Here is a 14,385-nt window from a genome sequence, read left to right as displayed (position 1 = left end):
TGTCAGTCAACCTCTTTTCTCCCTTTTGGTCAACCATTTGTATTATGGCTGCAATGAATCTTGTCTAAATAAGGAAAGAAAAGCAAGGACATTGCCATAGTCAAACAAAGAGGGAAACAGTGAGAATTAAAAACCAGATTGACTGATTTAATAACACAATTAGGAGAAGAGCAAAGTTCCCCTCCCAAAGTCAGCACAGACAGGAAAAAGGTAATTTCTTGTTTGAATAACACAAGAATTAGAACAGATCAGCTACTGACTATAATTGGATCTATGGGAGATTGTCCCTGGAGTTTCAGAATTTTTAATACTGTACAAAAGATTTCTAACTTTAATTTGCTGCATGAATTAGAAACTTTTCACAAGCAACAAAAAACTTAAATTGCCTTACAGTGTGAATGGCTGGTCCTTTGGAGGATGTTTCTGGAGCACATATGTCAGGACAATTCTGGCCATATGAAGGAAATCTCGGCTATAAGTCCCATCACGAGAATATCAGCATTTTCGTGGGTTTGAGATGGAAAGTCTGGGCTTTGTCTAAATTTTCAAGCTTTTCAGTTAATTAATCTGTGGTTGCAGAAGTCTGTCTTCTTTTACTAACTGAATCTCCCAAATTATTTTGGACAGAACCCTACCAATGGCGGAAGATACTGAACTTGGAAAGTAGAAAAGTTTCCTAAGTAAGAAGACTGTTACCCAACTAGGGGAAGAAAATCATTCCAATGGTTCAGAGGTAGACAAATGTCTTCACCATAGATCAGTTATAAATGTGCTTTTGGAAAAAGAAAGACCCCATAAGATTTTCTTTCCTCAGTCTCTCATATTTATGAAATAAAGCTTGCCATTCCCCAACATTGCCTTAAAAAGTCTTGCAGCAAAAATAATGCCTTGAAGATACTTTGTTGACTTCCTGATTGAAATTTTCCTTATTGATGATGACAAATTCCTTCAAAAACATATTACTAATGCTATCACCAAGCTAGAGAAGCATTAAAGCACAGACTACAAGTTGATGTGAAGGAAAAAATACCAGAAAATATAAAGGGAGAGGATCTTATGTTTTATATACAATATATAATGTTAATCATTCTATGCATATATGCAAATGACCATGACATAATAAAATGTTCCAGGCAAATTTGACATCTGTAACAATTTTTGTCTTCCTGGGATTTTCCCACTACCCCAAAGCTGAGGTCATCATATTTGTGCTGTGCTTGCTAATGTACCTGATCACCTTGCTGGGTAATATAATTCTGATCTCCATCACCATCCTGGATTCCAGCCTATACACACCCATGTACTTCTTCCTCAGCAACCTCTCTTGTTTAGATGTCTGGTACACCTCTTCTGCTTTCCCTCCAATGCTGATAAACTTTGTTTCAGGGAAAAACACTACCCTCATTCTCAGGGTGTGCCGCTCAGATGTACTTCTCTCTTGCCATGCGCTCCACTGAGTGTGTGCTCCTGTCCATGATGGCATATGACTGATATGTGGCCATCTGCAACCCCCTGAGATACCCCATCATCATGAACAAGAGGATTTGTGTGCAGATTGCAGCTGGTTCCTGGGTGACAGGCTGCTTCACTGCCCTGGTGGAACCAGTGTCTGTATTGCAGCTGTCTCTGTGTGGTAGTAGTGTCATCAATCATTTTGCTTGTGAAATTCTGGCTGTCTTAAAACTTGTTTGTGTGGACACCTCCATGGTGCAATTAATCATGCTGGTGATCACCGTACTTCTTGTTCCTATGCTGATGCTTTCAATTTGTATCTCTTATGCTTTCATCCTCTCCAACATCCTGAGAATCAGCTCAGTGGATGGTCAAAGAAAAGCCTTTTCAACATGTGCAGCCCATCTGACTGTGGTGGTTTTGTTCCATGGGACAGCTCTCTCCATGTACCTGAAGCCCTCATCTGTAGATTCACAGGAAATAGATAAATTTATGACTTTGGTATATGGTGCGTTAACCCCCATGTTGAATCCTATCATCTATAGTCTATGAAACAAAGAGGTGAAAGCAGCTTTGAAAAAATTGCTGTTTAGAAATTCTTTGGTAATGTTTTAATTTCTATCTTCATATAATATGGGAGCAAGCACATTCATCTGGATAATCTCCAACATTAGCCAGAAAATTGCAAAGTCATTGGAATAAGCCAAACCCTGGAAAATACTCATTTTCAATAGGAGTTCAACATTAAGTCCAATATCTTGATTTACCTTGTAAATAAAACTTTTGATATTAATAAATAATTTAGGTAGAATGAATCATGTTTCTGGAGAAGTATTTAGCATTCACTGAATATTAATATAACATTAAAATTAGATGATTGCTTTTCTTTCATATTTAATTTGCTATATCATCTAAGTGTTCAACTCTAGCAGCACCGTGACAATAACTAATATACCAAGAGTATAAGATATTAAGCCTAGTATATTATCTTCATATGATTTGTAATTATGTCTGAAATTATGAAGAAATAGTATTTTTATGTAAGTGTGGATATAGTTCGAGGTATATCAGTTCATAAAACCAAGACACCATTAATTTTAGAAATTTTCCTACTCTAAATGTTAAAATGTGAAATCTGTTAGATTTGATAAACTACCACAAGAATGATTTTGTTTATTTAGGATGTATGTGTGGGGGATGGGTAAATATCTGTGTATGTTCAAAGACATCATGACAAGGATTTGTGAGTTGTAATCCTGTATATAAAGTGGAGTAAAGGAATAGCATTCAGGAGATCTTAAAGTATCCACGGTTATAAGGTCAAAGTACTCTCATATTGTACTCTGAATGTCTAAGTGAATTCATCAACACACACACACACACACACACAACACACACCATGTTACTTATTTTTCTTAGAGCATGCTGAATTGAGCAATTATGGCTAAGAAACAACAGATTTCTACCCTGTAGAGATTACACTGCAAAAGAAATTATTTATTAATGTACACACATATTGTGCGAAAAGATTGATGGATATATTTGACATATGTGAGCAAAATTACATAAATTATAATTACACCAATATTGCATTTTAACCGGTTTTTCCTTGTCTTTTCCACCCTCACTGGAGCTGGGGAGCTATGAGGCCAATGCATGTACATTACTTCCTCTTTATCAGAGAGATGTCTTTGGGGTATATGTGGATGATGGCTTTATTCTATGGAGGAGGTGACTCTTGCTAGCATTGACATAATCCCCTTAAATTTTAGACTTAGAGAAGGTGAGACAGTTATAGATAATTACAACAGAAAGTCCCATTCTGAACAAGACAGAACTTGCAAGGAATGATTCAGTTGAGGGTGAATGGATTGATGAAGGAACCATGTTGGAGGAAAGAATTCAATGTATAGGAACTGTGCTGGTGTTCTTAATCCAAGTACTCTTAGGATACATGAGAAAAGTTTTTCTTTCTCAGGTATTAGATGAACAGTTCTATTAATTCAGAATCTCTCCAAAGGCAGAGACTGGGAATTTGTATCATAATAAAAGCAAAACAGTTATTCTGATTTGTGTCCTTACTTCCACTTCACTACCAGATGACAACGACCATGGTGTGATGTTATTTGGTTGGAGAGGATGAAGAACTGTTAACCCTATTACCCACCCAATCTCTACAATCACTTACAACAAAACATTTACCTGATTTCAAGTAATCACAAACATTGAGCCTATAAATATCCATCTTATTTGTTTATGTGGGTGAAAATAAAATCTGTAGTTTTATGCCTCATCAGCTCCAGTGAGCATGTGCTATCATCTTCAACAACTTTGTACGTGTTTTAAAGGGATATGGATGAGCTAGTTATTGCCTGAGAGGCCAACCAGCTGTCCAGAGGCAAAACCCAATAAAATGGCTCTTAACCCGCCTGGCTGAACCATCATAGGCCTAGAGAGGGTCCTCAGATTTCAGGTGCTTCAGCAAGAGTCATCTTGTCTAAACAACTAGATCCAGAATGGCATAAATTTCTGCATCATCCAAATATGTTTTGTTCTGTCTTCCAAGGATAGAACGGTATATGTAATCCTGAACTGTATTTTGATTACTTCTTTATCATTCTGTGTTTCAGTATGAGCAACCTCCATTGTTACAACATTCTTTATCAATAGAGGAAACAGTTCATTGAAAAGCAGTTTACAAAACTGTATCACATTTCAGTCCTGCTTCTCTGCAGTACCATCCACTTCACACTTTGCAATATTTACATTCAGCATCCTTAGATGGTTCACTCACACAGGTGATTAATTTCAAAAGATGAGTAACTTCAACCCCTTGTGGAAAAGTTAATATTTTAACTCTAAGAGAGCAACTTTGATTCAAGGTCTTAAGGAACATCTCACTGTGACCCACTCCCAAGTACCATTTTCAAATATAGTCATATGAACTCAAAGGAAACAAATGCTTGCCTTTGCAATCACACAATAAATGGGAACTTGACCATGCCACGAGATTCCTGAATGTCTTATTAAAGTCTTTTTCTAAATATCTCTGCTTTTCTTTTCTTCAGGTGAATAAGATTTTACATGATTTCTGATACGGTCTTTTTTTCCATTTCACTAATTTCCCACAATCTGAGAACATACTAATATCTGTGCTACTTGACTTGTTTTAAGCTATCCTGAAACTTTCCAAAATCATCATGAAAATAAGGATCATCTGGAATGCTTGCTAAAAATATCATGCAAATGTTCAACTTAGATCCAAATCAGAATTTCCAGAGGAGATATATGCTAATCTGTATGTTTTATAACACCTGGCAATTCTTACTATGTGAGAATTATGGGAACTCTGACTCAGAGCATTAAATGGAAGAGACTGAAACCTATTACTTAATGCTTATAGAATCGGGGTGGGGGGATATGTTAAGTGTCAAGGAGATGAGAATATCCCAGCTCAGAACTGATCAGAATTTAGGAAAACTATGTGCAGAGCTTTGTTATAAAGTGTTAGGGAAAGGGAGAATCCATTTAATAATGTGAAAAGTTTGAGTACACAACCCTTGGGACTCTGTTCAAAGAAGAACTGGCTAAATACAAGGTTTCATTCTGTCTTATTTGCTGCAGCTCTCATTTGTGTAGAGAAAAAAGTAAAAACCAAGTTCATCAATTTAATTTACAAATACACTCTATATATATTAGAAGGAAGAAATATTTAAAGGCCATTTAAATATGCTTAGTTTATTTTTTAATAAATCACTCTAGTGAGACCTCCTATCAGTAAAAGACAAACACAACAGAATGATCCTAGAAGCTAGAGTGAGAAAAGCAAAGTCCGAGACCTTAATTTGGTATCGATATCTCTCTTCCTTAAGATGTGAATCATGTTCACATATCATAGTATTATTACAAGTTCTTAAAAATCATCACATGTTGTGCTAAGATCATTTTGTGGGGAATAATTTTAGAGTCAGGAAGATTTTAGAAACCTACTGTAGTAATTTGGAGAAAAGATGTTATTCCAGGCCACAGTGATAGTTGTGGAGATGGTGAGAAATAGTCAAATTCTGGATATACTGAAAAGGTAGGCAACAGGATTTCCAGAAGGATTGGATATGGGTGATAGAGGAAGAGAGGCATCAAGAATGACTTCAGGGTTTTCAGACTGAAAAGTGAGAAGGATACAGCTATGACTCACTGATTCAAGAAAGTCTGTAATTGAAGTAGATCTGTGGGAGAATATCGGGCATTCATTTTAGACATGTTAGGTTCAAACTATCTATTAAATATGACAACTACATGGAAGAATATACAAGTCATGTGTTTAGAGAAGAAATCTGGGCTAGAGATACAAATTTGGGATCCATTAGCATATCGATGATATTTAAAATCAATAAGATCACTAAGGTAGTGAGTATAGACAATAAAAGAGAAGAGGTTGACCCCTGGGACATCGTATCAGCAATATGCAGTATTGCAGATTTTTATTTGTCACCATGCAGGAGTGACAGATGATAGTGTGACCTCTTCATCCTCTATGTCTGATTATAGATCTGGGCACACTACTGTCCACCTTTTCCACACAGTTGCCATTCTGTATCTACTTATCATTATATTAGCTACATATTTATTCATATGGATTTGAAAATATATACCCTAATCATTCTTCTATTCAAGATTGTTTCTAATCAGTGCCTATTATAACTAATGCTTAAATGAACACATTCCTATGTTTGATTTTTCACTTATCTTTTATTATATCTTAAAATCAATTCCCAGGAGTGGGTTTACTTCATCAAAGGCAATGAACAATTTTATGGCTCTTGACAGAAAAGTTTTATAGTATCTTCAGTATGGTATTAGTGGGTATTCAGATGAAGTGGGGAATTTGAGAAGAAATGGGCATGCCTCTAAGACTAGAAAATACATATATAATAGGAAATAGAATAGAATAATAGCTAGAGCTATTATTATCAAATGTTGAATAAAAGTTGTGAGAGTGTACATTCTTGTCTTGTTCCTGATCTTAGACAAAATGCTTTCAGCTTTTCACTGTTGAGTATGATGTTGATGTAGGTTTGTCATATATGGCCTTTATTATGTTGAGGTTTGTTCCCTGTATACACACTTTGTTAAGAGTTTTTATCATAAATGAATGTTGAATTTTATCAGAAGCTTTTTCTGCATCTATTGAGATGATCATGTGATTTTTTTCCTTCAACTTGTTAATGTAGTGTATCACGTTCACTGATTTGTGGATACTGAACCATCCTTGCATCCCTGGGATAAATCCCACTTGATCATATTATATGATCCTTTTAATACACTGCTCAATTCAGTTTTCTAATATTTTGTTGAAATTTTCTGCATCTATGTTAATCAGTTATACTGGCCTGTAATTTTCTATTTTTGTGATATCTTTGTCTGGTTTTGGTATCCGGGTGAAGTTGGCCTCATAGAATGAGCTTGGAAGCATTCTTTCCTTTTCAATTTTTTGGAATAGTTTGAGAAGGATAGGTGTTAACTCTTCTTTAAATGTTTGGTAGAATTCTCCTGTGAAGCCATCTGATCCTGAACTTTTGTTTGTTGGGAATTTTTAATTACTGATTCAATTTCATTACTGGTAATTGTTCTCTTCATATTTTCTATTTATTCCTGATTCAGTCTTGGAGATTGTACATTTTCAGGAATTTATCCATTTCTTCTAGGTTGTCCATTTTATTGATGTACAATTGTTCACAGGAATCTCTTATGATCCTCTGTATTTCTGTGGTGTCAGCTGTAACTTCTCTTTCATTTCTGATTTTATTGTACTGGTCCCTCTCTCTTTTTTTCTTGATGAGTCTGGCTAAGGGTTTATCAATTTTATTTGTCTTTTCAAAAAAGTAGCTTTTAGTTTCATTGATATTTCCTTTTTTTTTAGTCTATTTCATTTATTTCTTTTCTGATATTTATTATTTCTGCTACTACAGTGGAAATAATAAATATTGAGTTTTGTTTGTTCTTCATTTTCTGTTTCCTTTAGATGAAAGAAAAGATTTTTATTTGAGATTTTTCTTGTTTCTTGAGGAAGGCTTGTACCTCTATAAATGTCTCTCTCAGAACTGCTTTTGCCATGTCCCATTTATTTTGGATCATTGTGTTTCCATTTTCATTTGTCTCCAGGTATTTTGTTTTTAACTTATCTTTGATTTCTTCAGTGATTCATTGGTTGTTTAGTAATATATTGTTTAGACTCCACCTGTTTGTGTTTTTGCAGGTTTTATTCCTTGTAGTTAGTTTCTAGGTTCATATTGTTGTGGTTGAAAAGATGCTTAATATAATTTCAATCTTTTAAAATTTATCGAAACTTGGTTTTTGGCCTAGTATGTGATCTACCCTGGAGAATGTTTTATGTGCACTTAAAAGGAATGTGTATTCTGCTGCTTTTGTATGGAATGCTCTATATATACCTATTAAGGTTATCTGCTTTAATGTGTCATTAAGCCAGCGTTTCCTTATTGATTTTCTCTCTGAATGGTCTTTCCATTGATGTAAGTGGGGTGTTAATGTTCCCTACTATTATTGTGTTACTGTCAATTTCTTCCTTTATGTTTGTTAATATCTGCTTTATGTATTTAGGTGCTTCTATGTTGTGTGCACATATATTCACAATTGTTTATAACTTCATGTTGGATTGGTCCCTTGATCATTATATAACGTACTTCTTTACCTCTTGTTACAGTCTTTGTTTAAAGTCTATTTGTCTGACATGAGTATTGCTACCCCAGCTTTCTTTTTGTTTCCATTTGTATGGAATAACATTTTTCCATCCCCTCACTGTCAATCTGTGTGTGTCTTTAGATCTGAAGTGAGTCTCTTGTAGGCAGTACATATATGTGTGTGTGTGTGTGTGTGTGTGTGTGTGTGTGTGTGTATATATATATATACACACACACACACACATACACATGGGTGTATACATTCTTATACATTCAGCCATTCTATGTCATTTGATTGGAGCATTTAGTTTATTTATATTTAAAGTAATTATTGAGATGTATGTACTTATTTTGCCCTTCTTAGCCCTTATATCAGAAGACATGAAAAATAAAACTTAATCAATTGCTCAAAATGTCTTGAATAAATGCCATTTTAAACAGAAGCCTTTAATTTCTTCCACTTTCCTTAGTTTTATTTTTTCTGTACATTTTTCCTTAAAATAATTAGATTTTGTGTTTTTATACTTTTTAATAATTAACATATTTAAAACTACTGGTACAAGAAGGAGATATCTTCAAGTTCAATTTCAGGACAATCTGGGAGATTATTCCTGAAGATGCTGGTGGGACTGTAAATTGGTATAGCCACTATGGAGAGCAGTATGGAAGCACCTTAAAAAATTAAAAATAGAGCTACCATATGATTCTGTAATCCCATTCCTGGGCATATATCCGGAGAAAACCATAATTCTAAACAATACATGCACCCCAATGTTCATTGCAGCACTATTTATAATAGCCAGGACATGGAAGCAACCTAAATGTCCATTGACAGATGAATGGATAAAGAAGATGTGGTGTGTATACACACACACACACACACACACACACACACACACACACACACATATATATATATAATGGAATATTACTCAGCCATGAAAAAGAATGAAATAATGCTATTTGCAGCAACATGGATGGACATAGAGATTATCATATTAAGTGAAGTAAGCCAGACAAAAGACAAATATCATATGATATCACTTATATGTGGAATCTAAAAACAATTATGCAAATGAACTTATATACAAAGCAGAAATAGACCCACAGACATAGAAAACAAACTTATGGTTACCAAAGGGGAAAGAGGGGAAGGATAAATTAGGAGTTTGGGTTTAACATATACATACTACTACGTATAAAACAGATAACCAACAAAGACCTACTGTATAGCACAGGGAACTATACTCAACATTTTGTAATAACCTATAAGGGAAAAGAATCTAAAAAAGAATATATATATACACACACACACACACACACACACACACACACACACACATACACATATACATATATATATATAAAACTGAATCATTTTGCTGTACACCTGAAACTAACACATTATAAATCAACTATAATTCAAGAAAAAATAAAATTAAAAAAAGAGGAGAACAGTGAAATAACATGAGTTCAGGCAAAGAAGAACCAATGGGGGGCTATAAACCAAACCATTCCCAAAGCTCACAAAGGTTTGAGAGACATCTGAGTCCCAAGCAACAAGAGTAAAATATCTTCACTGAACATCCAGAGCATTTAGAGACCTGTGAATTGTTAGCTAGCAGTAGGGCTAAACTAACTCTAGGACAGGGATTCTCAAGTGCAGGACAATTGACACTTTGGGCTGAATAATTCTTTGCTATGGAGGTATGTCCTGTGCATTGTAGGGTGTTTTGCAACATCCCTGGTTTCAACCCAATTAATTTCAGTAGCAGTGCTCCCCCCACCGCAGGTTGTGACCACCAAAACTTTATCCAGACATTGCTTAATGTCCCCTCAGAGGCAAAATTATTAACAGCTCCAAAGTAAATCACATCCATTGATCTAGGGTAAACGCAAATATAGATATACCCTCTAGGTATATTGTCTCAAAGGTGTCAAGGTAATCTGCAAGTAACTGCCTGCCAGAATACATGCAACACACTTTAATAGGAGACCCCAAAATCCAGCACTCAATGAGATTAAGTTCAAAATGACTAGCATACAAGCCCAAATAACAAAAAAAAAAATGCAAAAAGTCAGGACAATCTGGCCCATAACCAGGAAAAAATAAAAGCCATTCATTCAACAGAAACAGTTTGGGAAATGATGAAATTAGTAGATGAATTATTACAAATTACCCACAATTTAGAGAAAAGGAAGAACATAATGAAGATAAAAGTTATTTTTAAAAAATAACTTCTGGAACTAGAATATGCAATTTGTAAAACAAAAGTGTTACTATATAGGATGAATGGCATATTATAGAGTGCAGATGAAAATATAAGTGAACTTGAAGACATAGCAATGAATTATTCAAAATGAAGCATAAACAGAAAAGAAAACTGAAAAAAAATAATGAACAGAGCTTCTGTGACACATGGGAAATATCAAGCAATTCAACATACATAGAATTGGCATCTCAGTAGCTGAGAAGAGAGAGTAGGAGAACTCAAAGAATGGAAAGAAATAATGGCCAAATTTTTTCCAAATTCAAAGAAACCCACAGATACAAGAAGTTCACAAAACTACAAATAATATAAACACCACACACAGAAAAAACACACACAGGCAAATACACACATACGAATAAATATATCACATCCCAGTTAAATTGGTGAAAATCAGTACTAAAAAGAAAATCTTTAAAATAGCCAAATAAGGGAAACATTATATCTAGAGGATTAAAGATAATATTGATGGCATACATCATGGTAGAAGTAATGCAACCCACAAGAAATGCAACAATGTCCTTAATGTGCTGAAAGAAAACTAAATCTCTTAACCAATTTCTATGTATAGCAAAAATATTCTTTAAAAAATGAAAGTAAAATAAGGAATTTTTTGGACAAAAGCTGAAAGGAATTACCAAAAGTAGAACTACACTTAACAAAATAGTTTTTCCAGTGGACAGAAAATGACATCATATGGAAACATAAATCAGCACAAAAGAATGGAGAGTGTTGAAAATGGTAAATATGTGAGTAAACAAAACAGAATTTTTTTTCTCATGGTTTTATATTTCTTTAAAATATATATGGAATCTAAAAAGAAAAAAATGGTTCTGAAGAACCTAGGGGCAGGACAGGAATAAAGATGCAGACTACAGAATGGACTTGAGGACACAGGGAGGGGGAAGGGTAAGCTGGGAAGAGTGAGAGAGTAGCATTGACATATATACACTACCAAATGTAAAATAGCTAGCTAGTGGGAATCAGCTGCATCACACAGGGAGATCAGCTCAATGCTTTGTGACCACCTAGAGGAAAAAGATATAACATGCTTACATCTTTTCTGACCACCTAGAGGGAGGGTGGGAGAGAGATGCAAGAGGGAGGAGATAGGGGGATATATATATGTATATATGTGTGTGTGTATATATATATGTATATATATATCTGATTATATATATATATATAACCTGATTATATATATATATATATTTTATATATATATATATATATATATATCTGATTCACTTTGTTATACAGCAGAAACTAACACAAATTGTAAAGCAATTATGGTCCAATAAAGATGTTAAAAAAATAAATAAAAATAATTGACTATTTAAAGCAGAAGTGTTGAGTTTAGCTCAGCTACTCCATTGTTTGCTGCCTTGGTTTCCATTTTGCTTGGCCAAGTAGCCTGCAGGGACATTAAACTGACACTAGTCCCCCTTTCATTCAAGTGCATGCCCTAGATAACAGCATGCAGCATCACAAACAAATGTAAGTTCCTGTTATAACTTCCCTAACAGCCCTTGTGATTAATAGTCTCCCCTCTCTCCCAGCGCTTTCCCTTTGAATGACCCTTAGGTAAGACCTTCCTGGGCCTTACCAAAACCCAGCTCTTTGTTTGAATTGACCAATCCAGCCTTAGCCTGGGAACCCCAAAAGACTTCACCCATGGACCCTAATAAACACATGGACCTGGGTCCTATATCTTTCTCTGCACTCTGCCTTGACCTCCGTATGTGGCTCCTCAAGGCATACTGAGCAAGACCTCCAGGACCTGTGAAGTAGTAAAATTCTCTGTTTCCATTTCTCTTGTGGTCTTTTGTTGAACCATGGCTCACCATCTGGCACTCTATGTTCCACTTAAGAAGTGTAAATTTGACACATTCATAACAAAAGCAATAACTAAGAATTGTGGGGTCTAAATATATAGAGAGAAGTAAAAATATGACAAAAATAGCACCAAAAATGAGAGGGGAAATGACAGTATACCATTTTAACCTTCAAACATTATACATGAAACGGTAAAAAAAAAATTATTAGACCACAGAGTGTCATAAATTTAAAATGTAAACTTCAGCCTCTAGAGCAACCAACAAAAACTATAAATTGAGAGGCATAGGTAATAAGGTAACAATGAAAATAAAATGGAATCCTACAAAAATATAAAAATAATCCAAAACAATGTAGGAAAAAGAGCAAAAAGGAAACAAAGAAAATGAGATAGAAATGTGGTAGACTAATTCCAGGTATAACTAAATCATAATAAATAATAAGTACACTTAATTTAAATATTCTAAACATAGCAATTAAATGACAGCGATTGTCATACTGGGGTAAAAAACTGTCCCCCAAAACCCACTTTTACATAGAGATGCAGATAGATTAAAACTATAAAGATGGAAAAAGATATAACATGCTTACATCTTTTCTGAAAAAGTATTTCGGCTTAATTTTGAAAGATGTTTTTACCGAATATTAAATTCTGGTTTACAGACTTTTTTTCTTTTACCACTCTAAAGATATCATTCTGTTGATTTCTGATTTGCATAAATTATGACAGGACGTCTGCATTATTTTTTTATCTTTATTCCCCTATACTTATTGTGTGTTTTTCCCCCCGGCTGCTTTACATTTTTTTGAGTAACACTGGTTTTCAGCAATGTGATGACGTTTTTTGTTAAGATTTTCTTCACATATTCCTGCTTTGTCATCCTGAGGTTCTTGGGTCTTTGGATTTATAGTTTCCATAAAGTTTGGGAAATGTTCAGTCATTATCTCTTCAAATAGTTTTTCTGTTCTCCTCTTTCTTTCTTCTCCCTCTGAGACTTAAAAATACATGTATGTTAGATTGTCTGATATTTTCCACAGGTTACTGAGTCTCTGTTCACCTTGTATTAAGTCCTTTCAGTTTTTGTGGTTCATTTAGGATATTTTCTATGGCTATGTCTTCAGGCTCACTGATCCTTTCTTCTGCAGCTTCTGCTCTATTAACCCCACCCAGTAAAAATTTAAGGCACTATTTGTTTTACCTCTTGAAATGGTGCTTGGTCTTTTTTTTTTTTTCATTTTCCTCCACATTATATTCCTGTTTTCCTTTAAATCTAGCACATTTATTATATTTATGATAGCCCACTTAAATTCCTTGTCCTCTAATTCCATTATCTCTACCATTTCTTGGTCTCTTTCTATTGATTGAATTTTTTCTAGGTTATGTTAGCTAGCTTCTTTGCATAACTTGAATTTTTTATTGGATGCCAGATATTGTGAAATTGACTTTGTTGAATGCTGGGTTTTGTCATATTCCTTTAAAGGATGTTAGAATGTTTTACTTTGTTCTGATAGCCAGTTAAGTTACTTGTAGATTAGCTTCATCTTTTCTAGACTTTTAAAAACAGTTTTAAAGACAAATCTAAAATAGCCCTTATTATAAGGATACTTTAGCCCCACAAGATGTTACCCCTGTGGCACTCCATTGAACATGCCATACCCCAAAGACATGGTCTCCACTCTGACTGGAAAGAAATAAAATGGTCCCCAGGCCTATGTGATCTCTGGTAATTTCTTGGCTTATATTCACTGGTGATTTTTATTTCCTCAGCATTCTTTTTCCCTGCAAGTATCTCACTGCTAGAGGTAGAAGATACAGATATAAAAAAGGGAAGACAGAGTACAACTACTAGTGTTGCATTGAATTTGAGGTATCAGTATGAATTCATGATTTTATATAGCAATATATAGTAAACACGTTAGGCTTTGGAGGCCATATTGTTCCGGTCACAACTCCTCAACTCTGCCATTGTAGCATGAAAGCAGTGATAGACACTATGTAAATAAATGAGCATGCTATGTTCAATTCAAACTTTATTTATGACTACTGAGAAGGAGAAGAGAAACTTAGCATTTACCAGGGAACAGGCTCAAGTAAGGGTGCAAATATAAAGGGGTATATATTCATCAGG

At 34.6% G+C, this 14,385-nt stretch overlaps 1 long non-coding RNA gene and 1 pseudogene across 1 annotated transcript in view; both read right to left on the bottom strand.

Annotated features, from left to right (window-relative positions):
* Window positions 1–14,385, bottom strand: part of LOC137227613 (uncharacterized) — a 435,344-nt gene that overhangs the window by 336,030 nt on the left and 84,929 nt on the right. The window lies entirely within an intron of this gene.
* LOC137227611 (olfactory receptor 13C3-like) overlaps window positions 243–14,385 on the bottom strand; it is a 31,123-nt pseudogene continuing 16,980 nt past the window's right edge.

This window comes from Pseudorca crassidens, chromosome 7, assembly GCF_039906515.1.
Source record: "Pseudorca crassidens isolate mPseCra1 chromosome 7, mPseCra1.hap1, whole genome shotgun sequence".
Lineage (NCBI taxonomy): Eukaryota > Metazoa > Chordata > Mammalia > Artiodactyla > Delphinidae > Pseudorca > Pseudorca crassidens.
The sequence above is the reverse complement of the archived record's forward strand: the minus strand, read 5'-3'. Positions and strand labels throughout refer to the sequence as shown.